Genomic DNA, 21,642 nt, shown 5'->3' with positions numbered 1-21,642 from the left:
CGTTTGCAATGTCACATGATTTTGATCCCTTTTGCAGCCTCATGACAAGGTGAAGTGACATCAAGGTGCCTTTTGGGAGATGGTGTAGCAGTAACGTCACAGAATTAGTAATCCAGAAAACCCCAGTTAATGGTCAGAGGACTCTGGCTCAAATCTCACCTTAGCTGCAGGTGGAATTTAAACTTAATTAATAGAAAACTCCAACTGAAAGCTAGGCTCAGCAAATGTAACCATCAAACTATGATTGTCATAAAAATCCATCAGGTTCACTATTGCCCTTTAGGGAAGGGAAGGATATCCTTACTTCATATTTGATTGGATTTATTACTGTCACATGTACCTAGTTACAGTAAAACATTTTGTTTTGCATACAATATAGGCAGATGATAACATACAAAGTACACTAGGATAATACAACAAAATAAAGAATCAGCAATGTATAGAGAATACAGAAGCCCACCAGGATAACTAAGGTTAGTTATGAATTGCATCACTTTAATTATAGTTCCTTATTGGACAGCCTTGATAATGGCAAATCAATTTAGCTTGGCCAATTCACCTAATCTGCATACCTTTGGACTGTGGAAGGAAACCGAAGCACTTGACAGAAGCCTATGCAGACACAAAGAACATGCAAACTCCACACAGCCAGCCATCCAAGGTTGGAATCGAACCAGAGTCCATAGCGGTATAAGGCAACAGTGCTAACCACTGACCCACCATGGTACCTTTTGGACCAGATGTCACAAGAGACACTCGCCCCAGAGTTTTGAAGGTGCTAGCTGAGGAGATTGTGAAAGGCTTGGTGGTGATCTTCCTGACGACCTGAATTATTTCTGAATGGGGCCCAGATAACTGGAAAAAGGTTCATGTAACACCTCTTTAAGAGGGGAGGGAGGCAAAAGACAGGAACCTGTTGGCAAGATTTGAGTCTGTTATTAAGCATGAGATTATGGAGTACTTGAAAGTGCACGATAAAATACGACTGAGTCAAGATGGCTTCATCAAAGGAAATTCGTAGCCGACAAATCTGTTAGAATTCTCTCAGGAAGTAACAAGCAAGTTAGACAAAGGAGAGCCAATGGGCGTGATCTATTTCTATTTCCAGAAAGCCTTAGACAAAGTGCCACTTAGGAAGCTGCTAATTAAGTTAAGAGCCCATCGCGTTCGGTGCAAGGTCCTGCCAATGAATAGGCAACTGGCTAAATGGCAGAAGGGAGAGAGTAGGGATAAAAAGGTCTTTTTCAGTCAGTGACTAGTGGAATTCCATAGGGGTCAGTATTCACATTATGCATTAATGATCTAGACAAAGCATCGGAGGACATGTTAAATTTGCAGATGGCACAAAGACAGGTGGAGGGACAACTAGTGTTGAGGAAGTGGGGAGGCTGCAGAAGGATTTGAACAAGTTAGGATAGTGAACAAAGATGTGGTGGATGGAATGTTGGAAAGTGAGAGGTTATGCACTTTGGTAGGAAGATGATGTGTAGACTATTTTCTAAATGGGGAAAGGCTTCAGAAATCTGAAGGACAATGGGATTTGGGAGTCCTAGTTCAGGATTCTCTAAAAGTTAACATGCAGGTTCAGTTGGTGGTTAGCAAGGCAAATGCAAGATTGGCATTCATTTCAAGAGGGCCAGAATACAAGAGAAGAAATGCAATGCTGAGGCTGTATAATGTTCCTGTCAGACCGTATTTGCAATATTGTGAACCGTTTTGGGCCCCATATCTAAGGAGGGGATACAGAGAAAGTTTACAAGAATGACCCAAGGGATTAAGGGTTTATCATGTGAGGAGCGGTTGATGACTCTAGGTCTGTACTCAATTGAGTTTAGAGGGATGAAAGGGGGGACCTGAATGAAATTTATAGAATACGGAGAGGCCTGGTTAAACTGGACATGAAGATAACGTTTCCAATAGTGGGAGAGACTAGGACTCAATGGTACAGCCTCAGAGTAACGAGATGACCCTTTAGATCGGAGATGAGAAGGAATTTCTTCACACAAAGGGTGGTTAATCTATGGAATTCATTGCCGCAGAAGGCTGTGGAAGCCAAGTCATTGAGTCTATTTAAGACAGAGATAAATAGGTTCTTGATTAGTAAGGGTTTCAAGGGTTATGGTGTGAAGGCAGAAGAACAGGGTTGAGAAGCTTATAAGCATGACTGATTGGTGAGGCAGACTCAATGGGCTGAATGGCCTAATTCTGCTCCTTTATCTTATGGTCTTAGGTGTTTGCCATAGTTTTTTATTTAGAGTGCAAAGTTCTGCTCCATTATATCTAAATTGCTTTGGTGGTCAGTTACATTACCTTTGATTAAAACCTATAGATACAAACATTTTGACAAGATTATGCACATTCCTGGATATTCTTTGGATTGATGTTGTGACTCACTGACGTCGTGCACTAGAAATCAAACCCTACCATTCTCCAGATTGCCACACATTTCATAGAATCTCTACAGTATGGGAACAGGCCCTTCAGCCCAACAGATCCACACAGATCCTCCGAAGAGTATCCTACCCAAACCTCTTGCTCAACATTTACCCCCGACTAATGTATCTAACATACACATCCCTGAACACTCTGGGCAATTTAGCATGGCCAATTTCCCTAAATCGCACATCTTTGGATTTTGGGACACATGGGGAGAATGTGCAAATTCTACACAGACAGTCAAACCCAGGTCCCTGGCACTGAGCCAACGTGCCACCAATTGTGATTAAACCACCAAACTGCCCAATTTTATTTAACTGTCTAACGAAGGTTAAATGAATATGCACACCAAGTCTTTTTTCAAAAATCTTACTGCAATAAAATTGCTTTTAAGCAATGGTAAAAAAAAACGAATTGCTAATCTAGGACTTTATAACAAACTTTGCTCCTTTAATAAAATTCCCATATACATATAAACAGATAAACAGATAACAGGGCAAGGCAAGACAAACATTCTTTGTGGGAAAGGAAAAAAAGTCAGATGCACCAGTCTAGATCACAGACTGGGTTGGTGATGTCATTTCCTGTGGTGATGTCAGACAGATAAATGATTTTCTTTCAGCTCAAATCCTTTATTAATGGTGCATGATTGTGCATACACCAATTGACCATCTTCCATTCACTTTTAATCATCTGCATGCAGACATGGATTGCTTTAGTATCTGAGGAAATATATTAAATAATGTGCAACCATCAACAAGCATCTCCAATTCTGACTTTACACTGACCTCCCTTGGGAATGGGAAAGATAAGATAACTGGGTGTCAGATACGAGCTTGAGGAACTCCGGCAGAAATATCTTTACTGGAGATGCTTCGCCTCCAACAATCATCCTCTATGCAAGGCATGATTGAACTAATGGAGTATTTACCCACAAATCCTCTAGCTTTAATTTTATGGGAGGCCATAGTTGGTCAAAAGGCTGCCTTAATGCCAATAGCAGTTATTCTCAACTTATCGTTAAAATTCAGGTCAATCATGACCAAAAAGAACTAAGGCTGTAAAAAGGTCTGGAGTCAAGTGACCTCTCAAATTGGGGCCCTTGGGATGTGAGCAGGATGGATCATCAACTCTGCCATTCTAGCTGAAGAGGGTTACCAATGTTCAGCCTCTACTTATCTTGATATGCTGGGTGAACCAATATTAAGGCTGACGTGTTTGTGCAGCCTCTTCCTTCAGTTGGTTGTGTAAGTATACACACCCATTCACAACTGAACATGGCAGTATCCATAGCTTCTATCTGATTTGTTGATTATCTTGTTGAGAACAAAAGAATTAACCTTCTGTAACAAAAACTCAACCCTAAACTGGTGTCTAAGTGTAAAAAACACTGAGAAAACAACCCAAAAGAAGTAAATTGTGATAATATATTACTGACATCCAGTAAACATCAGAAATGTGACAGTGACTACTGTGAGAAGACAGCATGTGGAAAACCTACATCAAGATACACAATTGTTGAGAATATTAGGCACACCACAACAAATGCTTGTTATGTTGGTGTGAATCGTGATTCTCATTAGAAGAGGAAGCTACTGAATCACACCACAAGGAACTTTGGATTACAGCCAATCACCAAGGTTTCTTAAAAATACAGAGGAGAAAAAACACTAAGCAGGAGACAGGAGCACTGTAGCAAAGCTGTAGGAGGGGAGAATAGTTGCAAATTTCTGAAGGAATCATTAAGATTTCTGAAAACATTTGATTCAAAAAAGCATTAACAGAATCAAAGCAAATTCCTTTTAAAAGAAAGCATTATTGTGAATCTGTTTTAGGATTATGAATGCTAAAGAAAGCACTATGGAAAACAGTGATGTGCCGTGTGAACTGTCCATGAGAAAATAATTCAGGTTAAAATGACTCAAGAAACAATAGCATGCAACAGAAAATCTCTCAGAAAATTAGCGAGACTCCTAAATAAGGTTATATAAATTATTGTATAAGAGACCATTATAAATCTAGAAAAAGTCAATTGTAATAGCAGAAAATCATAAGGAAAAATTTAAAAAGGCCAATCTGCTAGATGATATAGTGACAAGTGACTATTTACATTCTTACATTATTAATCACAAAAGCTATGTTATGCTTAATATTATTATCACTACCTTTCCTCACCCCGAATTCGACCTGACAGTTTGGAATAGTGACTGAACGTATAAGTCTGATTTGTTTGTGTTACCACAGGTGTGATTGTGTTTACTATCACAGGAATAGTTGTACCACACTACTACTTCCTCACACTTCAACCTTCCAACCAGCTTTGAGTTATCTGCAAACTTGGAAATATTACATTTAGTTGCCTCATTTAAATCATTAATATATAACATGAATAGCCGGGGTCTAAGTATCGATCGCTCTCGTATCCCACTTGTCACGAGCTGCTAATGAAAAAAATGACCCATTTAATCCTGTTTTGTTTTCTGTGTCAGTCAATCCTCTAACTATGTCAACACAATACCCCCAGTCTCATATCCTTTAGTTTTCATGCTAATCCCGTATGTGGAACTTCAAACACCTTCTGAAAGTCCAATAAACCACATCCATTGACCCCAGCAACCCCCAACACCTGAACACTACTAATTACATCCTAGTAAAATTCCAATAGATTTGTCAAGCATTATTTCCATTTTATTAAACCATGTTGACTTTGTCCAATCCTGTCACTTTTTTTCCCCAAGTGCTCTACTATCAAATCTTTTATAATGGACTCTAGCATTTTCCCTAATGATGTCAAGCTAACCAGTGATTCCTTGTTTTCTCTCTACCTCTTTTTTCTCTTTCAAAATAGTGAGGTTACAGTAACCACCCTCCAATCCACAGAAACTGTTCAAGTTTATAAAATCTTAAAAGATAATGACCAATTTCCCAACACACTTTCCTAACAAATATAGATTTTTTGCCCCCTCTCAGTAAAAGTTGTGTTCCCCAACATTTTTGGCATGTTATTTCTGTCCTCCTTTGAGGATGCAGAACCATACTAAGTTTTTAATTGGCTTCCTATCTTTGTTCCCCATTATAAATGTCCCCTGTTTGATTTTAAAGGACCTGCATTTATCTTCATTAACCTCTTTCTCCTCAAATAGCTACATACACTTTTACAATCTTTCTGTATGTGCCCTGCCAGCTTACTTTCATATTCTACTTTTCCCCTCTTAAGTCCAATGCCTTTGTCTTCCTTTGCTGAAATCTAAACTGCTCCCAATCCTCAGCTCTAAGCTCCTTTTGGCTAATTTATATACCTCTCCTTAGATCTAGAGCTATTCACAATTTCCATTGTTCCCGTGGTTATGTCATGTTTCCTGCTTTCTTTCTGCCAGACAGGACAAGTATTTCCTCACTGCACACTTTGAATGCTTATCATTGCCTATCTACTGTCATCCCTTTAAGTAATACTCTCCAGTTTATCACGAACAGTTCACAGTCATAGTTTCCTCTGTTTAGATTCATGACTCTAGTTTCCCCAAATCAACTGTGTTACTCTTCATCCTAAATGATGACGATGTAACAGTTACTTGCCCTAATGAGTTTTGAGAAGATTTGTAGCTCAGGTTGAGGTTCTGGACGTAGGTTTGCTTGCGGAGCTGGAAGGTTCATTTCCAAACATTTCATCTCCCTACTAGGTGACATCTTCAGTGGGCCTCCAGGCGAAGCACTGCTGATGATTTCTGTTTTCTATTTACATGTTTGGGTTTCTTTGGGTTGGTGATGTCATTTCCTGTGCCGTCATTTCCTGTTCTTTTTCTCAATGGGTGGTAGATGGGGTCTAACTTGATGTGTTTGTTGATAGAGTTCTGGTTGGAATGCCATGCTTCTAGGAATTCTCACACATGAGAATTCCTAGAAGCGTGGCATTCCAAGCGGAACTCTGTCAACAAACACAGGAAGGTAGACCCCATCTACCATCCCCTGAGAAAAAGAACAGGAAATTACATCGCCACAGGAAATGGCATCACCAACCCAAAGAAACCCAAACATGTAAAACAGCAGAAATCATCAGCAGTGCTTCATCCGGAAGTCCACTGAAGATGTTACCTAGTAGGGTGACAAAACGTCTGGAAATGAACCTTCCAGCTCAGTGAGCAAACCAACATCCAGGTTACTTCCTCCCCAGCTTCCCCTACCTACCGCCCTACCCCTCCAGGAGCCTTGGACAGCTAGTTTGTCTTCTATAACTTTCTCATTACATAATACTGTGTATGATCTCATGATGAAATCTTGTTTCACTGACTATTCAATGTATTGATCCAGAAACCATCTCATACGCTGTCCAGAAATGCCTCCTGATTGGTATTGTTACTGATTTGATTTGCTTAATCTATATGTAGATTAAAATTCACATAACTACAGCTGTACCTTTACTGATTGTGTCTAATTTCCTGTTTAGTACCTTATCCAACATTACTATTATAGTTCAGGGGTCTAAATACATAACCCCCACTATTGTTTTCTGTCTCTTGGTGCTTCTAAGCTCTAACCATGCAGATACCAATTCCCCACAGCTAAATACCTTTCATCACTGTGCTAATATCTTCTTTAACTAGAGGTACTATCCCATCATGTTTTCCTTAGTCTGTACATTCTAAACACTGAATACCCCTGGATATTTGTGTGATTAATTCATCCACTTTATTGTGAATGTTGGTTTTAAAAAAAAAGTAACTTCTCGTTAGAAGTTTTTTTTAAATATTGCTGATGCCAATACCATTTTCTATATAACTATTAACTGAGTGAAATTGATACATAATCTCAGTTCTCAATTTATTTTGGGAACTGTTACTAGTCCAAGCATCATTATATTGGTTGCCACTGGCATTAAGACCTAGCTTTCAATCATGCTGTCAAACTGAGATTTTACTTTTCTCCATCAGAGGGTGTATTGGCTTGGGAGGATGACAGCAGATGGGCTTACCATCTTCTTGCAAAATAATGCAATAGTACTGCTTCAATTTGCCTAAATTTTTGATTAGTTTTGGAAATTCTGGCTCCAAACTGATTGATTCCTTTTCAGACTTCAGGCCAGCCTGACTAATAAAAAGGGGAAATTTTCAGTTCAAAAGTAGAAGGAGACACATCTTTCAAAGCCTGCTTTTTTCAAAAAATATTTGGTAAGCTTCTTGCTAAAGTACAGCGACCTGTTCACTGTTAAAACGAAATGAAGATGAAGATAATTGCAGATAGCAATATGCACCTCTTAGAGATCTTTTGCAATCATCGTTCCTTATTTAAGCATGGATTAAAAAAAAACTTAAACCTATTAATGTTTCCTTTACCTTGGCAAATACTGTACTTTCCTTATTGAAACAGAAAGCAAATTTAATTATCCATCCTTCACAAATACACAAATATCCAGATCTATTGACTTCTCTCCGGTTTCAACTGCATTGATAGTAGATGAATATGTTCAGGTTTGAAATTTCTCGATATATTACTAGTAATCTACGTGCTATTGCAAATATACCAAGGAATGGTAATTAAGCATTCACTCTTTCTGATTTTCAGTTATGAAGTTTATTATTGTTACTTTTACTTTCTTTTTGAAGTAAGCATGTTCTGTAACATAGTCCAGCAGAATTTTGGATTCTAACCAGAAGTATAAAAGTAGCACAGCAAGCGTGTCTCATGTCACATGCGGTTTACTCAACATATCCCTGTGCCTACTGAGTTGCACTACAGGGTATCTAACAGTTTGAGCTGGAAATTGTTAATCCACACAAAAGGAAAATGGTATCTCTTGTAGTTATTTTTTCTCAAAAAGTCCATTCACCTTAAAGTTATTTTGCATATTATTTTCCAAGTAGAACGTATTGCAGTAGAAATTACGCAACGTTATTTTCAATGTTATACTTGTCATTTTTTTCTGCATACCTTTAAGAACAATTTCAATGATCAGATTTTAAAGATCAATAAACATTCTGTATTATACGTGAAAATAATCCAAGCAATTTTGCGAAGCTTTGCCAGTGTAGAGTTGAATTGTAAAGATTCTTGAGGGTCACTATCATGAAACTGAGAAGGCAAAAATAGGGCAGAAGATCCATGGCCAACAGCATCAAGGTGATGCTGAATAAAAACAACATAGTTGCTTTCATTATAAAAATATATTATCAAAAATGTTGCTCCAACGATTTCTGTACATCCCTATAGGATTTACAACCCCCTTAAACATGTTTGCTGGACACAGCTTAAAATTTTCATGGTTGTTTCATGGAAGTGTGTTGCTAATGCATCAATGATGGCTTTAAAATAAACTCTTTAGTTCAAACTATTTTAGATGCTTATTAGTTTCCATCTCCTTTAAAAGGAAACTATTTGCACAGTCTTTACTCCAAATCCACATGTACTCTGGCAAGCACCTGATGTCTATCACTGCCAGATTGAATCCACAGAATTATTAAGGCACAAAAGAAGGCAACTTGACCCATCATCCTTGCACTGATTCTAACTCCTCCTGCCTTTTCCCCCATATCCCTGGACAGCTTTTTTATCCAAGTAATCATCCATCTTGAATAAAAATGTAAAGAACAGCAGATGCTGTAAATCAGAAACAAAATCCATCTTGAATGCCTCAATTGAATCTACTTCTACTAGCTTTCCAGGTATGGCATTCCATACCTTAACTACTCACAATGTGAAAGACTTTTTTTCCTAATTATGCTGATTTCATTTGCACATCACTTTAAATCTAGGCCCCCTCATTTTTTTTTAAATGAGTGAGAACAGCTTCTCCTGATATACTCCATGCAGCCTACTCATTATTTTGAAAATCTCTAGCAAACATCCTCTCAGCCTTCTCTTCAGGGAAACAGTGCCACTTCCTTCAATAGAGCCTCATAATTGATGTGAATGCATTGGAGAGCACATCGTTCTGATACTGTGGTACCCCCAGGTGTACACACAATACTCTAGCTGAGATCTAACAAGTGTCTTCTAAAAATTCAACATCAGATCATTGCTATTGTACTCTAAGATCCTATTAATAAAGCCAAGAACACACTATTCTTTAACTGTTCTCACCACCTGTCCTGCCATCTTCAATGATCTATGCACAAATACACTCAGATTCCTCTGCTCCTGTACCTTCTTAGAATTGTACCACTTATTTTGTATTGTCCTTCAAAGTTCTTCTGAGCAATATGCAGGATCTCATTTGTCTGCGTTGCACATGACTGATGTCTCAAATTCTTTTTCATATTATCTGACAAATCTTAATTGAATGATTTTCTGAATAAGATGAGGTCTGTTGTAGGTAACACAACCTGTAAAAACACTAATAAAAAGGACATAGGATAAATCTTGACACTCCATTTGCCTTCTGAAATCATCTGCAATGCTTTATTGAATAACGATCGGTAGTTATTATGTATCACTCTTACACATTGGTAGTATCTGTTGAGTTTGGGTGTTGGTAGAGGATTATCAATTGATTGATTCTTTTAGTTGCAATAATGGATTGGATATTCTGAGGAATGGCAAGCTTACACAGATTGCAACTCCAGCCCTTTTTGGTAAAAAAGAAAGGAGGGAGCTGGTCATTTCTGAGACCAGTTTCTGCTCAGGGGTCCCACAGAAATGTGGATCTATACTTTGATTCTGACAATTCTTTTGTAGTGCAGAGCTATCAGATGAAGCATACCATGTCACCTTTCCACAGCAGTCAGTCAGCTGCCATATTCTGAAATGTAAAAAGGTCCTGACAACCCACTTTGACAGCTGACCTTAAATACATAAAGGTAAATGCAATGTTATGGCACTGGAAGGGGAGCATGCTTGATGGATGGGAGGTATAGGGTGACAGATAAGTAGGATGCCAAATGAGGATGGTACAAGGGTGACATCTGTCAAGTGTTAAAATGTTTAGCATAGGTCACAGCAGGTGGGAGAAAAATAGGTCCTGCAGGGCTTGTGTCAGATCAGAGGGTTTGGGTCCAGCTGTGGGCAATCAGGTTGGTCTAAGAGGGATCAGATTGGTTCAGGGCAGGTCCTGTAGGTTGGGGGAGGGGTATGAATTGGGTGAGGAGTTCAGTTGATTTAGGATTTTGAGCAGTAGCAGGGGTGGCATCAGCGGAAAAGACAGGTCAGGGTCTGAGGGACTTAAATGGTTGGGGTGTGAGGGAGGGAAATTTCATGGACATTCGGGAACTATTTAATAGTCTAACTGCTCCTAAGTAACTATTTTACCTAATTTCATTGGACCTTTCGAATTTCTGACTGAAAAGCACAGAGGAATTTGCCAGCAGAAAATTCAATTTCCAGGGTAATTCTTTTGGAGTTTGCCACAATGGAAATTCTGCAGGATCCCCGAGTACAGCTCCCAACCATGCTCGAATAAATGTATGGGTTAATAAGGAATAACCTTAACCCAACAGAAAACATAGGCCAATGATTTATGCTTTAAATAATTAAGATTCAAAAACAGCTTAATGGATGATACATCAGATGGAGCTCCTCCAGTGGTGCAACTGGTGCATTTTCTGCCCAGTGTTCAACACAGAAACAAAGAAATCAGGCAATCAGTCCGCTGGGATAATCTTTGACAGGTAGTAGGAGAGGTATTGTGATTAGCCTTAACATCCATTAATTAAGGAAGTCAAAAATCAGTGGTTTGTGAGAGATTTAAAATGACCATCGATGAGTCACTGGGCATCACTTTTCTTAAAAAACTTTTGAGGCAGCTGAAATTTGATAGTCTTATACTTGTTTAGCATCTTTGTGGATATAAAACATCCCATGACACTGTTGAGGCAGAATAAGAGCCAGAATTGGCAGGTTCCCCAGTGACCTGACTAATATTAATCGACATTCAATAAACAGATTATCTGGCCATTGACCCATTGTTGCGTACAAATTGGCTGTTGACTTTCCTGCAGTACCACAGAGACTATATTCAAAAGTAATTCACTGAATGTAAAACAAGCTTCATAATGACTCAAGAGAAGCAACAAATACAATCAACTTTTGAAACTTCAAAGAATGAGATAGTACCAAGCCTGGGGAATGATAATTCAAACAACTAACCTGTAGATAATTCACAATTTCTTTAAATAGCACTAGTAGACTTGTTACAGCTGAACATTGTTGAAAGAAGAAGAAAGCATATTCTGCTTGTTTTGACAGCACATACACTAAAAACTGGAATGATACAGACAGGATTAGCATGACCCCGTGTAAGAATGACACACAGATTTATGAAGCATTATAACATTAAAGAAATGATTTTTAGAGGCTTGTGAGATGCAGTGGTAGTCCCTATCTGTGAGCCAGTTAGCCCAGATTATAGCCCCACCTGTACCAGAGGTATGTAATAACAGCACTAAGTGCCCAAGAGATCTTGGTCCTATTTTTACTAGTCTATACAAATATAATGGATGTCAAAATCAACTGAATTAAAACTTCCAAATAAGGTTACAATAGGGAAATCATTATTGGCTGTGTTAAAAATTTCAGAAAGATTGAGCTTTAGTAATTGGACAGGTCTAATACAAGTGAAACTTAACGTAAACTTTGTGAATCATTACATGTCAGAGAAAACAACTTTGTGACATTAAGCATGAGAATGGAGTCCATGGATAATAACTTGTCTTATCTAGTCGATGGGTCAAAGCAATCAAAAGTAGTTAATAAAATGTAGGATACAAAGCCAGAACGTTATAGAAGAAAGCTATGTTTTATAAAAGCTTTAAAACAAATCAGTTCCACCACTTTTGGAATATGGGGTTAAATCTCACTTTATTTGCCAGAGTGTCAACAGTTTTTTCTGATCAGTTTCTCTCTGCAAGGCCCAGCAAGATCTTTTGCAGCATCTTACCTCCTAGATTACCCCACTTTGGCCCTTTTGCTATATTTTGGAACATATGCTAAGCCTGGAACAACTTGCCTTTGCTCAAACATCTCAGAAAAGGTGTGGTGTCATCTTTAAAAGACCTTTAAAAGGTTGTGCAAACAGGCAAGAGCTGTTAGCCCAGAGCTGCCCGGTTCCTGAAATTTGCCCCATACATGGCGGACAGAGGAAATTTGGAACCCCGCTTTGGTGGCAAGTACTTCACCATCTTCTCCTAGGAGCAGCAGTGGATTCCACAACACAAGAACATCTTATTCAAGGTCGCACCAGGTCAGTGCAGTCTCAACCTCTTGGAGGATGACTAACAATGAAGAATGCCAATGACCTTCCTCCCCTCTGTGTACAAATCCCACCATCTTGTCACTGCTGCCTTACGTTCACTATTTTAGATACTATACTCACTTCTCAATGAGATCAGAGTGGTGCTGGAAAATCACAGCAGGTCAGGCAGTATCCGAGGAGCAGGAAAATCGATGTTTCAGGCAAAAGCCCTTCATCAAGAATGGCATCTGCAGTCCTCACTTTTGCTCACTTCTCAATGAGGCAGTACTATGGGACTGGTATCCATAGCTAAGGGACAAGTTGCAAAAAAGTAAGATAGGGATGCTGCACGCATTCACAAAGACTCAGAATGAGTGAGTACTATGACAGCAAAAGCTCAGTCAGGAGATGCAGCCTGGTCCAGTTCATGAGCACAAAGTGTCTTTGTTGCAGCATTACAATAATAAACACCAGTTCAGCCAATGAAGTGCACAGGTGTCCTGTAAGCAAATCGTAAATGTGCCATAAGAGTACTTAAAGGCTGGTATATATTCATGAATGTAGAGTGATGGGGCAGGTGCTCTTGGAATGTGCCCTGAGATGTCGGTACCTGGTGTCCAGCAGCATAGATATCCTGTGGAGCAAACAGCAAACTCAAGTGACTGGCATCCCCTCTCACTTTTATGTCAAAACTTCACAGCTTCTCGTTTGCTTGTGACAGATGGTAGGATGGAGAGCTGCTTATTAATTGGATGAGATGTGCAGGTAGTAGGTCACTAGCAAGAGGTAATCTGCCTTAACAGTCAACTTGCATTTCATAAAATAAACCTTGCATCAAACAGAACTTGCCTACAAGACTTGCTCCCTATTGAGATAAGCAATGGACTTATGTCACATTTCTCAACACAGTCCATATTGTTCAAGTCCCTCCAAGATTCCACATCTGGTGTTCAATTCCGGTCATTAAAAATGATAGAATAGAAACAGAGAAGATGATGGATTGAATTATATTGTTTAGAGAGAAATGCAACAGCAATTTACATTTGTAATTAATCCTGAATGTAAATATCTTATTAGATTCAAAAATACATGTAATAAAATGGACAAGCTTGTGTAACATATGGTAGAGATACAGCTGAGGATCACATGAGGATTTAAAGATAGTGAAATCTGAAGCCATTTTAGTAAACCAATGAAACAATGAACAAAACAGCAGCCATTGGTGGTCCAATGAAAGAGATTAGTTTTAATTGTCAGGGGTAGTTCTGATATTGTGGTTGCCCAAGATGCTTCTTTACCTTCTGCAATCTGTTGTCCCTATGGTATGAAGGCATGAGGTTCAAAATTGACTGGGTCTCCTGTTCTGCCATCTGAAATCTGACAATGGTCAAAATCTAAGTCTCTCAATTTCTACGCTGAAGGAAATTATTCATGCAAGACTTGATGCTGAATGGGACAACAGGCAGTACCAATGCAGTCCACTGTAATGAGACAGAAAGGTAGAGTACATCTTATAAAAACAGGAGATTACCTAATTAGTATGTATGTAAATCTTCCATCTATATAAAATACAAATGACATGAATCCCAAGTTTTTCCCTTTGAAAATGTCTTACTCCAGGAGCACAAGGTATAATAAAATTAATGAGAAGTAAATTAAAACATATTGCTTAAAAATGAATGTTTGGAATAAGCAGCTCAGAAAAGGGAAATACATGAAAGAAAATTCAAAATGCAATTAGTAATAGGCTAGGATAGTTGCTGTATCAAAGTGATAAACCTCTTGATTTCCATTACCGTCTACTCATTTGCTAAGGCAGCTGGTTCATCCTCCAGTCTGTTGGGGATAAAGTGCAAATTTATACAGTGTTGCTTTGAAATACCAATAGTTGCATAGATACACTGGAGGCTTTGATTCCAGATCAGTACATATTTTACTAATATTCTGCAGTTTTTTTAAAAACGAGTTTAAATTTAGTGCATTATTGCAGCATATGGAAACAGTACTGCTTCCCTAAAGTTGAACTGATTTAGGCCATAAGACAGGATTGGAAGTAAGGCCATTCAGCCCATTGAGTCCACTCCGCCATTTAATCATGTCTGATGGGCATTTCAATTCCACTTACCCACACTCTCCCCATAGCCCTTAAATCCTTACGACATCAAGAATTTATCAATCTCTGCCTTGAAGACATTCAATGTTCCAGCCTCCACTGCACTCTGTGGCAATGAATTCCACAGGCCCACCACACCCTGGCTGAAGAAATGTCTCATTTCTATTTTAAATTGACCTCCTCTAATTCTAAGGCTGTACCCACGGGTTCTAGTATCCCTGCCTGATGAAAACAAATTCCCAGTATCCACCCTTTCTAAACCATGAATTATCTTGTAAGTTTCTATGAGATCGTCCCTCAACCTTCTGAACTCTTATGAATACAATCCCAGGATCCTCAGCCATTCATCGTACGTTAGGCCTACCATTCCAGGGATCATCCATGTGAATCTCCGCTGGACACACGCCGGTGCCAGTATGTCCTTTCTGAGGTGTGGGGCCCAAAATTGGACACGGTATTCTGAATGGGGCCTAACCAAAGCTTTATAAAGTCTCAGTAGCACATTGCTGCTTTTACATTCCAACCCTCTTGAGATAAGTGACATTACATTTGCTTTCTTAACCATGGACTCAGCCTTCAAGTCAACCTTTAGAGAATCCTGGACTAGCACTTCCAGATCTCTTTGTACTTTAGCTTTATGAATTTTCTCACTGTTTAGAAAATAAACCATGTCTGTATTCTTTTTACCAAAGTGCAGGACCTCACATTTGCTCACGTTGAATTTCATCAGCCATTTCTTGGACCACTCTCCTAAACTGTCTAAATCTTTCTGCAGCCTCCTCACATCCCCAGAACTACCTGCCTATCCATCCAATTTCGTATCATCGCCGAACTTCGCCAGAATGCCCCCAGTCCCTTCATCCAGATCATTAATATATAAAGTGGACAGCTGAGGCCCCAACACTGAATCCTGCAGGACACCACTGGTCACTAGCTGCCATTCCAAAAAAACAAGAACCTTTTATCCTAACTCTCTGCCTTCTGGCGGACAGCCAATCCTCAATCCATGCCAGCAGCTCACCTCAAACACCATGGGTCCTCACCTTACTCAACAGCCTCTTGTGAGGCACCTTATCAAAGGCCTTTTGGAAGTCTAGGTAGATCACATCCACTGGGCTTCCCTGATCTCACCTACTTGTTACCTCTTCAAAGAATTCTAACAAGTTTGTCAGGCACAACTTCCCCTTACTAAATCCATGCTGACTTTTCCTAATCTGACCCTGTGCTGCCAAGAATTTAGAAGTCTCATTCTTAAAGATAAATTCTAGAATTTAACCTACAACCGAGGTTAGGCTAATCGGCCTAGACATTTTCCATTTTTTGTCTTTATAGTTCTGACACAATAAGAAAATTCTCCTTAGAAAGGAAGGTTTTGAGATCTATCATCTGTCAGTCCACCTGGGAAAGCTACATGAGAAAGGTGTAACTAGAACTATGGATTGAAGATCTGCTATTTATCTATAGAATTGAAACATTACTGTTAGTTCTTAAAAAGAAAAGGCTATTTCAGTTTGCCCTAATTTAAATCTGAAAATTAAACACTATAAGACCACTATGGTGTAATGTGTTGTTATTTCTGATAATGTATTGTGTTGTTCATTTATTAAATAATTGCTTGGGTTATTCCCAGGAAAAATGCCAGATTTGCAGGAAAGGGTTCACAAATATTTGCTGAAGCAGGGCATCTGGACAGAATATTTTTGTTGAACTCGTCTTTTCTTTTTGTGGGTTCTCTCTGATGTTAACGTGAACGGAAAAGTGTACTGAAAATCTTAATTTTGTACAAATATACATTTTGTAGCAAAAAGCAGAAGTGAACATGTCACAGATCAAAGACAACTAAGTAAATAATGTTGTAGTTAAACACCTATTAAATACAATGGATTTGGTGAAGAAACTGAGAATACTATATGCAATTATATCAAATACTACTACTAAAAGTACCACTGGCTACATACAAGAACAAAACCAGGCTTTGTGAATGATCAGTCTAGAAAGATAAATTTCTAAAAAAGTACTTTTTGGTATGATGACATGCATATTAATTTATATTTGTGTGTCAGTGTGTGCACATATTTATCTTACCTTTGTGCTTTTTGTCAGCATTCCAACGTAAACAAAAAAACTCAAGCTGAACTTATATCCATATATAATGGGAACATAGTAAGTTGCTGCTGGTCAATAGAATGGAAATAGATGGTGAATATTACCGTGACAAAAAATAGTGACTTCAAGCAAAGTTAGCGAGGCATCGGTGGGAGGAATTCAAAAGTAAAAATCTATCCGTGCTGTACATTTCCATACCTACATGTAAGGTAACGGGCCAGCAATATCTACAAAGAATGATCTCCTCTTGGAAGGATAGCTGAGAGATAATAGATCCTCCAGTGGAGAAATGATCCACAGATCAGAGCTAGGGGAAAACAGACCTCAAGCAATAGACCCATTATTTTTCAAATTCTGCAGAGTGTGCATTCTGTGAAAAAGATGCCCAGAGTTGTCAGGTCAGACTCCACTGGGAGGAGTTGGGAAGATGGGTAGTGTTAAACATAATATTGTTAAATACATGACTACATATTGGGTTAACTATGGGAAAATGTTACATGGATGGAGTTATATAAAATAATAGTTCAGCAGGGGTTAAAATTCATGTTACAAACACTGAATGCAAGATAAACTTAGCAGGTCTAGCAGCATTAGTGGAGAGAGAAACAGAGTTAACATTAAACTCTAACACTCAGACATAACTTCCCATCGACCCCTGGATCATGACACCACCATGGAACATTAGGTTGTAGTTTCTAGGACTATCAACTCTGATCTGAAATGTAACCTTCAAAAACTCAAGGGTACTGAAATCCCTCTAGATCCTTCTACCTTTCCCCTTTCATCCAACTCTATGCCTTCATCTAATCCCACCTCTTGTTGTGCATTCACCACACCTTTTGATCTTCCCCTCTGTGATGTTGAATGATCTGTGGTCAGCAAATGACTTGGCTTTAGCCCTTTTGTCCTCTACCTTAATGAATTTTGGGCATGAAATGTTGAACATTTCTGCTGTCTTCACTTCTGTGCCCATTTCTTTGGATAAGAGTCCTCTACTAACTGCGCAGATAGTTTCATCCATCTCTAATTCTCTCCATCTGGGCTCTTCCTCTGGCTTGTTGGGCACACCTGATTCTCTTAATAGAGATCTACTGATGTAGAGTCATAGCACAGAAACAGACCTTTTTGGTCCGACCTGTCCATGCTGACCAGATATCCTAAATTAATCTAGTCCCATTTCCCAGCACTTGGCCCACATCCCTTTTAACCCTACTTACTCAGGTACCCATCCAGATCCCTTTTAAAATGTTGTAATTGTACCAGCCTCCATTACTTCCTCTGGTAGCTTATTCCATACACACACTACCCTTTGCATGAAAAAGTTGTTCCTTAGCTCCCTTTCAAATCTTTCCCCCCTCACCCTAAACCTATGCCCTCTAGTTCTCCCACTAGACTCCCCCCACCCCAGGGAAAATAACTTGTCTATTTACCCTATCTATGCCCCTCTTGACTTTATAAAAAGTCTATAAGGTCATCCCTCGGCCTCCAACATTCCAGGGAAAACAGCCCCAGCCTAATCAGCCTCTCCCTAAAGCACAAAATTGGTTGCCTTAATTTCCCTGCTCGTCTCCTTCTGAAGTTTTTGCACCCCTTTCCTTTAGGTCGAACCCGAACCTTACAAATCTGCCAATAAGGATTCTGTCATTATCATCTGGCAAGTTGATTACTACTTGGCAGAAGCTGAGCCCCAATTCTCAGACATATCTTCCCACCTGGTAAAAACAATGACTGCAGATGCTGAAAACCATACACTGGATTAGTGGTGCTAGAAGAGCACAGCAGTTCAGGCAGCATCCAACAAGCAGCGAAATCGACGTTTCGGGCAAAAGGCTCTTGCCCGAAACGTCGATTTCGCTGCTCGTTGGATGCTGCCTGAACTGCTGTGCTCTTCCAGCACCACTAATCCAGTATATCTTCCCACCTACCTATGGATCATGACACCACCATCGAACATTAGGTTGTAGTTTCTAAGACTGTCATGGATCTCATCTTTTTTTGAAGATCTCCCCTCCATAGCTTCCCACCTCATAGAACCCAACTCCACACAGCCCACTTCTACAAATCACAGTTCTAAAGAAGACCTATATCAGACTTGAACATCAACTTTTTCTCTCACCAGAGATGCTGCCAGACATGCTGAGTTTCTACAGCATTCTGAATTTGTTTCCAATTTCCAGCATGTATAGTACTTTGCTTTTATTCAAAATTTTGGTGCATTGGCTCCACTCATTATACTTATGCTATACACAGTCTGTGGGTAGAACTAGTAATTCTGCTCTAGCTTTTGGAAAGAGCAGATGAGATTGCACCAGTCTCCTAAGGCTATAGTAATTACATTTAACCAAATGTACTTATTGCTATTATACAATACACCTGATCACATAAGAACAATATCGCTTCTGTAGATACTCTACTTTGATGTATCCTCTGCCACTAATTATTTGATAGCCCAAGATAAAACAGATACAAAGGAGGACTGGGGGCATGGAACTGCATGAAAATCTCTTATCCAAAATTACATATTAGCAGAGATAGCAAATACCTCAAGTTACCAGAAGCAGTAGCCTGCTCCAGCTAAAATGCCCTTTCCATATAAGGGATGTGGGCTAGCTTTAACTGGTGCTAAGACATTACAGTTAGAAACTCGCTTTCAGCCAAACAGCAGGTTTTGTACAAGCTCCATGCAGAAATCATTATAATAAGCAGGCAGCATGAAGTTGGCTTGCTGCCTGCATTTCAATCAACAGGTGCAGATTAATCATATATTTTGATTCCTGTTCTTGTTTTTGGATCTATTCAATTTAGTTCCCAATTATATTGAAGGCAGTGTGTGAATCAATAAGGTCAGCAATCAGAAAAAGAAATAAGCAATGGTAACCAAGCAGTAAGGTCTTTTTGGAGACAAGCGAGTATCTTGTATGATGTTTGAAAAAAAATAGCAATTTGGGGTGAAGATTTTCTTTGCCTATTAGTGATAAAATGCTATGCTCCTTGGTATGGGATGGAAACCTCTAGCACCTGTACCAGCCGAGTGGGCTTAGTTTTGGAGAATATTTTTGCTTCTAGTGCCACTGTGTAGATCCACTTTGGGTCACTAGAGCTGGCTACATTGTATTGAGACAGAGGAGATAAAAACAAAATTATATCAAATCCAACCTGATATCCTGAAATTCTTTCTCTATGAACTCAAGCAGAGATGAACAGAGTGGTGGGTGTGTCAGAAAATTACCAACATTTCAATTGTGCCATGCGGGTTGAGATTGTATTGGCTCTGTAGCAATTTATTCATCCCCAGGATTGCTGACTAACACAGGGAAAGTTCACCACTGCCTTCCGTACATGCCATTGATCTCACCAATTCCTAGAGTATAAGCACAGTTCCATTTAAATACCTGATCTACATATGGCATGAGATATTTCATATTAGAGATGCCCCTCCTGCGGCTGGCTACTCAGCACATTTTGGATCATATTCTCCTGCAACAAGATTCAGTAAGTTAAAGAAAGTTGAGCATTTGTGGAATATGCTGTCTGCATCGTAGGAAAGCTGTGTATATTTCCATTATATGCATCTAATTCCTAGAGGAATGCTAGATCAGTGGTAAGATTTCAAAGTAGTGATCCCTTCAATCAGAATGCATTATTATAGGTTAGTTGCCATTCTGCAATTTTTGACAGTGAAGATATGATTCTGTTTGGGTGATGTGGAGAACAAGAATCAGAAGATGACGTGTACCTTGGCCGTGCTATTCAAGACATTAAACTTAAACCAGCATAAACCACAATCCAGGGGGTACGCAAGGTCACACAATGCCAGCTCCATTTTCATAGCACTCCAGTAAAGAAAATGATAGTTCTGATCTTTTTCCTGGTCATCTTTTATTTCATGGAAGATGTTTTTAAGATGAATTCAATAAAACAATGTCATTTTTCCTTTTGTTTCAATGCTATTTTTTACATTTGTGACATTATGCATTTTTTCAAAGTGGCACAAAAATGGAGATATGCAATTATGTCACCTGAAAGTCAACTGACTGAATCAGACATTGTCCCTCTCATCTGTCCCCTGACCACCTTCAGCAGAAATGTATTTTTAAAGATCATGTTCTAATTTCAAAGTACTACTAAAGATTGCTCCCAGTTAAAATCAGTCTTCTCAATGCTAAAAGACATGGAATTCAGTTTAGCCTAGAGATTTGTACATAAATATGTCTAGACCATTGGTAGGCATAATTATCTTTCCATTGGCATAAAAATATTTCAACTCAGTGTGGAGGTTCTGCATCACTATTACTGAAAAGATATTTACAACAGATTAGCTTAATTGATAGAGTTGCAAGCTTTTGATTATTTTGTTTGTTGAGATTTAAATAGGAAGATTATTCCTGAAAATATAACTATGATTGTTAATTACCTGATTGCTAATCATTCACAAAATACATTCATTTGATATTTTAAATTTAAATTCAAAGTGTGTCTTTCTTTTTAAGATTAAAATGAGACATGGAGGAATAGGAGAATTCTAATAGCTAAAGGCCATGAGGAAATCAAATCATAATCTGTGTTCTTGCAGCTAACAGAAAGTTTACCTAGATTTGAAAGGCTGGGATTCTCCATGAAAACAATATGATATGAAGTTCAAAATATTTTAGAGTGAAAAAAAGAATATAATTACATAACATTCTTTGAAAGACCTATAAATTATTTGTAAGTTTGGAGTGGGAAGTAATGACTCCTTTTGCTTTCAGTTCACTGATATGGATACTCCTTGTCATGTGGTACAAGAACAGGTCTCTGAAAACCACCATGCCATGACTACACGCACTTT

The 21,642-nt window shown here is 38.8% G+C and overlaps 1 protein-coding gene and 1 non-coding gene across 4 annotated transcripts in view; one reads left to right on the top strand and one right to left on the bottom strand.

The window, feature by feature from the left end:
* pde4ba (phosphodiesterase 4B, cAMP-specific a) overlaps nt 1-21,642 on the bottom strand; it is a 629,295-nt gene that overhangs the window by 248,403 nt on the left and 359,250 nt on the right. The window lies entirely within an intron of this gene.
* Nucleotides 11,595-11,701, top strand: LOC140480178 (U6 spliceosomal RNA). The gene has a single exon (XR_011961202.1). It is a non-coding gene; the product is annotated as a U6 spliceosomal RNA (small nuclear RNA).

This window comes from Chiloscyllium punctatum, chromosome 7 (genome assembly GCF_047496795.1).
Source record: "Chiloscyllium punctatum isolate Juve2018m chromosome 7, sChiPun1.3, whole genome shotgun sequence".
NCBI lineage: Eukaryota > Metazoa > Chordata > Chondrichthyes > Orectolobiformes > Hemiscylliidae > Chiloscyllium > Chiloscyllium punctatum.
The sequence above is the reverse complement of the archived record's forward strand: the minus strand, read 5'-3'. Positions and strand labels throughout refer to the sequence as shown.